Source organism: Alexandromys fortis, unplaced genomic scaffold, assembly GCF_014885135.2.
Source record: "Alexandromys fortis isolate MF-2015 unplaced genomic scaffold, M_Fortis_MF-2015_v1.1 scaffold_20, whole genome shotgun sequence".
Classification (NCBI taxonomy): domain Eukaryota; kingdom Metazoa; phylum Chordata; class Mammalia; order Rodentia; family Cricetidae; genus Alexandromys; species Alexandromys fortis.
The window spans coordinates 1414484-1422244 of record NW_026067903.1 but is presented as its reverse complement, the minus strand read 5'-3'; positions in this window follow the sequence as shown (position 1 = coordinate 1422244).

The window sequence follows — 7761 nt, the reverse complement described above, 5'->3', positions numbered from 1 at the left end:
GGCCAGCTGGCCTTGGTGAGTTCCCAATAGAACATCCCCATTGTCTCAGTGTATGGGTGCACCCCTCGCGGTCCTGAGTTCCTTGCTTGTGCTCTCTCTCCTTCTGCTCCTGATTTGGACCTTGAGATTTCAGTCCGGTGCTCCATTGTGGGTCTCTGTCTTTGTCTCCTTTCATCGCCTGATTAAGGTTAATATTCAGGAGGATGCCTATATGATTTTCTTTGGGTTCTCCTTCTTATTTAGCTTCTCTAAGAACCCGAATTATAGGCTCAATGTCCTTTATTTATGGCTATGAGAGAAATCTGATGACCACCATCCTGAAGGCTGGGAACCTCAGGAAATTTCTTGCCAAATATTTGGTTTCCTTACTAGATATATAAAAGAAGCTTAGTGATTGTGTCTCCCTTGACCATTTTGCCAACACATCTAAAAAAGAGCCTACTTAGTAGATGAACTTTCCAGTGATCGCTAGGCTAGTATTTTTTTATTTAACAAATTAACTCTACACTCAGATTTGAACTCTATACAGAGAAATGTTTAGTGTGTCTTACCTAATATTTTAAAAGATCCATTTGGATATCCACTTCTATTTTAAATTATTGTCCTGCATTTGAGCTGAAAACCTACTCCAGAAGCTGTTCGCCACAATGAGAAAGAACAGGGAGACAATTGCAGAGAAGCAGACCTGCACAGCCCTGGGCAAACACATTTACAAACAGACACAACATTCATGTACATTCTTAGGTGGAAATCCTTCTGATTGCACTTGGGCAAGGAGCAGAGGAAGGGCCTATTCCAGAGGCTCACAACAAACAAATTCTTGATGAACGGTTATTGACCAAAGGCAGTACAAGAACGGTTGGGAGAAGGCCAAGTGCAAACTTAATGAATCCTTCACAGAAGGAGTGGTTAGGAGCAAGCAGCTGGCAAAGCATTAGATCTGTGAAGGAACCATGCCGTAGGGAATGGGGATGTCTCTTTGCCTTAAGCCTCTTGTCTCTAGGGTTCATTAGAAGGGAGTCTCGATAGTTTGAGGCAAAGTTACCATGGTGAACATCTTTTGGGTTGAGTTCTCTTCAGCTGACTACAGTTCATGCGTAGAGTTTTCTCAGAAGGCTGGCACTGACAGAAAGAATGTCAAGCAAAATGACAGTAATGCATTGTGTCTATGACAGTGAGCTTATTCTTTTGCCTCAGAATATTTCCCTATTTTTCTTTTGATAACCTTGAGTCCAAACAGTCTTTTACAAAAAAAGTAACATAGCACTTTCATTTAGATAAATTCTAGATCTTTTTAAGCACAGCATAAAGGAAATAAGGTCTCCAGGAGGTAGACTGCCTGTCCAATTTGGTAAGGTCCTGGGTTTGACCCTCCAGTACTGAAAAGATAAAATGATAGAAAGGTCCCAAGAAACAGGGTCTGCCATATATAAATTTTGAAAAGTTTATAATGCTTGATGTCTAAGGTTTCAACCTTACAGAAGCTAATGAAGCATGCTCTCTGAATTCCAGGCCAACCTGGACATCAAGTGAGTTGCAGGCTACCCGGACTATAAAACAAGATCCAGTCTTAAAAAAGATATGAAATAATAATAATAATAATAATTGATCAAGCACAGAAACTCAGTCTTAAAACCCTAGTTCGAGAAAAGGCACTTGTAATCCAAGTTTCCCATATAAGAGGAAGATAGACAAATACAAATTTGAAAACGAAAATTGGCTTCATTGGCGTTTTACTTGGGCATTATCAATATTGATGCCACTTAAAGAGTCCAGTCCGGTTGATAAGACCAACACGTTACAGAGGCCGGTGGAGGAGGCCGCGTGGAGGGGAGAGCATACTCCTATCATCTGACACTCTGCTGAGAACTGGCGGAGTTAATTAAGTGGAAATCCACACAGGAATTTCTGATGCCACTCCTGAGAGTGTAATGAGAGTATCTGTTTTCGGAAGATAATGGAATACATGGAGGGAAGTAGAGAGGGAAACGATGGGAAGGTCGTGAAACTGCAGTGACGCAATTGAGGTGATCCCATTCTGCTCCGTTTATATATTCTGCCTGCAGCCCACTGTTCCTGCTTCCTGCTCCACCTCTTATGAATTCACTAAGCAGAGTTCTTCCTGGCCATGACTTGAGCAGCTGGTATTTAACTAGTCTTAGCCAACTTGCTCACTTCTGGATGAACTTTGTGTTTGTTGAATAACTGTATGTATATATGTATGTATGTATGTATGTATGTATGTATGTATGATTGCACACATAAATTATATGTTCCTTTGCAATTTATGATAGTTTCTCCTAAAAGCCACCAGCTAAAAAATTTCCAGTACTTAATTGATACAGATTTTCTTTTGTTACCTAGTTCCATGATATTAGAATACTAATACTAGATAGATGATAGATGGCAGGCAGAGGGAGAGAGTAGACAGAGATAGAAAGAGAGATTTATGAATGGATGGATGAACATATGTATATAGACATACAAGTAGATGGTGGGATAGATAGATAAATAGATAGATAGATGATATATAGATAGATAGATAGTAGATAGATAAAATTTTCCACTGTAAATATACTATTGAAAGTTGTAATTAGTTCCTTGAAGACTTATTTATGTGCCTTTTCATTTTGCTGTGTTCAAACAATTGTCACAACATATCCATATATCTGTATCTGTATATGTCTATATCTCATTTGTGTCTAACATCTAAGGTCAGGCCTCTCTTTGCTTTTCCAGTATGTGGCATGAGATCTCTCTAATGTTTCACTTATCTTAAATCACTTTTTAATTTGCCTTTGGAGTTCCCCTACTTCCCCCTTTTCTCTCCTGCGTCACTAGCTTTTCTTCCTTGGCCTCACCTCCTAACTCATTGTCTCGCCTCAGAGCAAAACTATCCGAATTTTCTGACACTCTATATTAGGGAATTTCTAGTTACATTAATTCTTAGATCAAAAGTTATCAAATTTTCATAATTCCTTTAGCATTATCTTTTCTCCCCCTCCTACTGCCCAAAAAAGAACTGGCTACTTTGTTAAGTCTCTGAGCCCAGATGCCTTGGGAAGACTATTTAGGTTAAGGAATGACCCCAAAACCCACCTAGATTTTAATCTCTTTATTCTCCGATGAATGTGTGACCTTATTGCAAAAGATCCATTTCCAATATGGTTAACTAAATGCTTGTATTGCATTTATATTGCTGTGAGAAAACACTATCACCATGAATTAAACAATTAATATTGGCCTTACAGTTTCAGAGCGTTTGTATCCATGATAGCAGTGCACAGCTGTGGAAGCAGGAGCAGTTGAGAGCTCACATCCTGATCCGGTAGCAGGGGACAGAAAGAATGCTGGGAATGGCCGAAATTTTCTGAAACCCAGTGACATCCGAGTGAGACATATCCTTCAACAGGGCCACCCAAAGAATGCTGGTTGAGATAATTCTTTGATGCTTATTCATACAGACAACTGCTCCCTGACCTCTCCCACAAAATTGTGCATGCAACTGCTTGCTCAACCTCTCCACGGAATAGTTAAGAACATGTTAATTTAAATGTGTTCCTAATGACAATTGCTTTCTAACTATTTCTGTCCATACACTGATCCACATACCCCCCTCCTTCTAGCAAGAATCACTCAAACTCAATCACTAATACTATTGGTTTTCAGTTAACTCTGCCTCAAATCGTGGCTCTAGCATCTACCTTTATTCATACCTTGCCTCCCATCCATCAGGAAACTCAAGTCAGTGATGAAGACAACAGGCCAGCTCTGATCTATCTCACCTGGATCTCTTTCCCACTGATTCACTGTTCCTCTTTCCCACAGATTCTATCCATGTTCTGATTGGTCCTAACGTCCTCCAGTTCTTACGATAGAAGACAAATAATTTGAGACAAAGTATATATTATTAGAAAACCTTTGCTGTAGTTCCTGATGGCACTTCCCAACCATGGGAAATTTTACCTCCTTCAGGTATCTGGAAAAATTTAGAAAAAAAAATTGTGGTCATCTTAGGGAAGAAATGTCATTGTCACCAGTGTTCAGAGGCTAGGAATGCTGATACCCATCCTACATGCAAAGACTCCAACAGGAGAGGATTAAACATCCCACATATTTCCTTGAGATACCTGGATCTTTGCGATTAAATTACTGCCTGTAACTCATAACCTGAATTTTCACCACTATTATTTGATAAAACCATATCTCTCCTTAAGAATCTTGCCTTTCTTTTTTTCTTGCCACAAGGCTCTCACCGAGACAGAGCACTCATTAATACTGACTGATCAAATACTATGTCTTCAGAAAGCCTCCTTCTGATCTTTCTAGAACCGTTGGAAGAATGGAACCTCCTTCAGAAGTCTAGCTGAAATATTATGTTGGGAGATTTGATAATCAACTCAGACCAAAGGGCAAGAACTGGACAATCAAGCAGGGCCTCACCCCCAAGGGTGGTGGAAGAATAAGATTCTGCCCTGGTGTGCCTGGGCTAACATGTAAAACATCCAAATGTGGATTAAAATAGCAACCCTGCTTTTGCTGCGTTTCTAGAGGCTAGTCATTCCAGATTAATATGCTAACAGGTTTGACTAGTGAGGACTTTCTTTTGGTTTGGAAATGGCCATCTTGTTACTGTATCCTGACATTGGGGCAGGGGAGGTAAGAGGGAGAGAGGGAGGAAGACAAAGAGAGAAAGAGAGAAAGAGACAGAGACAGAGAGACAGAGACAGAAAGACAGACAGAGAGAGAGAGAGACAAAGAGAGAAGAAAGACAGGGAGGAAGGATTGGGGGAGTGATAAAGAGAATATTTTTCTTTAACATATTTGATTTTAAAAGTGATTTATGACGTGTGTGTAAACTGGGGACTACTAAGGGATAAATAATGGGTTCATTTTACATTTCTAGTACTTTATTGATCATATGTTTCGGCACAACAAAAGATTGTCATAATTATTATATGATTCAAAGTACGAACACTTCATAAGGTGCTCCAAGGCAACCAGGTCATACATTCTTTATTATTTTCTCAGAAATTTTGTCCTTGATTTATGAACTTCCTTAGCCTTTTCTTTTAAAATTATATGCACTACATGCTAAATAACTTAAAGAAAAAAAAAAGATGTGAAACCGCATTAAATCACAGAGCAGTTTTGGTGAGCATTTGAGTCCTCTTCTAGCAGGCATTAGTTAGTTGACCATAGTCCTGTCATTTACTCCTCTTTCCATATGTGTTCATCTTTAAAGTGGGAGTCATGACTCTATTTACTTCACATGACTGCAATGAAAAGCAGTGGACTTACCTGAGGTGTAGTAGCCCATGGCAATGGTTCAATTGTTATAAGATGGCTAGGTAGTCAGGTTACGAGGGGAGCTCCATAATTTATATCCTTTTACCGTTTTATTTATTCCCAAACATGAGAGGAGGATAAAATATTTACAAAATAAAACATGTTTATAAATTACATGATACCATTGCTACAAGTGTCATGTCTCCTTTTCTCCACAGAAAAGCAGACAGCGCCAGATTACATAATAAATAAAGAAACAAACAAGCAAATAATAAAACAAATCAAAGACGAACGTATATTGTTTAATTTCCCTATTTTTCTCGTATGGGACTCAAAATGTGCAGGGAATTCTGGAATGTCACACGCAATAAATGCTACGCTGAATGTGTATATCAAGCAGAGCGAAGTAATGGAGCAGAGAGAGAAGTAATGAGTCACAGAGTGTAGGCATGGAAGATTCCAGTAGGACAGGGCTCTGGGGAGTGGAGGTTGAACCAAAGTTAGGCAGGAAATACAGAGAAAGGAGCCTTAGCGTCCTTAGATAGCCACCCCTCGTTCAACCGGTTCTCTTGCTTCTCATTTAATGAGAATGCTCCCTTTTGTGAAAAGGACCAAAACATCTTCAGGAGGGAACATGGCAGAGGATACTATCGGAATAAGTTGGAGAACATGTAACGTTTTCAAGGATGCTGCTCTCTTGCCTTTCACCAAAGCCAGGTGGTTGAGCTGTTGAAACCTGCCCATGACTATCCCTCCAGTTGGTTGGTGACCATCATGTATATTTCCGCATTTCCACGTGAGGCCACTGTTGCTGTGTCTTTATCACTAAACAGAAGCTCCTCTGTGGGATGTGGCGTAAGCCTGCTTTTGAGGTAAAAGGAATAACGTAGGAGCAAGGCCTGCACCTGAGGAAGAGCTTCTAGCTGTAAGTCACAACCTGCTTGATGATTCAACTCAATTAAATGCTGTGTTTTGATGTGGGAGTGATTTCTTATTAATAAAGAAACTGCCTAGGCCCATTTGCATTTGATAGGCCAACCCTTAGGTGGGTGGAGAAAACAGAACAGAATTCTGGGAGAAAGAAGCTGAGTTGAAGAGTCGCCATGATTCTCCCGCTCCAGACAGACGCAGGTTAAAATCCTCCCTGGTAAGCCAGCTCGTGGGCTACACAGAATATTAGAAATGGGTTAGAACAATATATAAGAGCTAGCCATTAAGAAACTGGAACTAGCCGGGCCAGGCAGTATTTGAAAGAATACAGTTTCCGTGTAATTATTTCTGGGTATAAGCTAGCCATGTGGGCAGCCGGGTGCCGGGGACGCAGCCCCGCCACTCCTATTTCAACAGTGTTTTATGGTCCTAGAACGTCTTAGAAAAAAAAAAAAAAGGCTGAGTTCACTTCAACATGCTGTTGTAGTTATTTAATGTTTTGATTAGGGATTATTATTTAGAGTTTTTTCCCTTTTTTTCTCTTTTTTCCCCTTCTCTCCCCTCTCCCCTCCTTCTTCCTTACCCTTCCTTCCTTCCTTCCTTCCTTCCTTCCTTCCTTCCTTCCTTCCTTCCTTCCTTCCTTCCTTCCTTCCACTTTCTTTCTTTCTCTCTCTCTCTCTTTCTCTCTCTCTTTCTTTCTTTCTTTCTTTCTTTCTTTCTTTCTTTCTTTCTTTCTTTCTTTCTGTGTATCTCTTGCTTGTGAGGACAGAAGTTGCTATCTGGTGTCTGCCAGCATCTCTTTGCAGCTCTATTATTTGAGAGGGCCTCACTGAACCTGTGGCTGACTCTTTTAGCTACACTGACTGTCAACAAACCCCAGGAATGTACCTTTCTTTACCAAGACAGTGTTTGGATTATAGATGTGTACTGTGGTACCCAACATCACCGTTATCATTGTAATCATTTATTATTATTTATGCCAAGGTCTTACAAAACAGCCGGAGTTGGCCTGTAATTCACTATGGAATTACATTTGACCTTGAATTTGTAGGAATCCTTGCTTCATTAAAGCTAACATTATGGGCCTGAATCACCCTGGCCTGTGGGAATTTCTTGGTGATAAGGGAACGGGAGTGGTGCATGGGCCACTTCCTGTTCCTATCATCATAGCTTTTTTTTTTTCTTCTATACACAGCTACTTTGGGCTTGAGATAGGAAATTGCAAACACTTTTGCTCTGTAGAACTTAAAAACGCAGATGGCCTTAATCATCACACATGCATTTTTGTCAGAATTTGTCAATAGCCTCCTTTGTTTTAGGAGTAGGAGAGTGATTTCCTAGTACAATGGAGAGTGAGTTCCAGTGCAATGATAATCCATTTTGGTGAGGCAAATTAAAAAAAAAAAAAAAAAAAAAAAAGCTCTCCCTGCTACTTTAAGTCTGTGGCATTAAACAGAGGTGCCAAGGAGGTGTTTGACTGCCAATGTTTTGAGTTTCCTGAGACACTTAGGAGGAAGATAATGCAACTAGCTAATACATGAG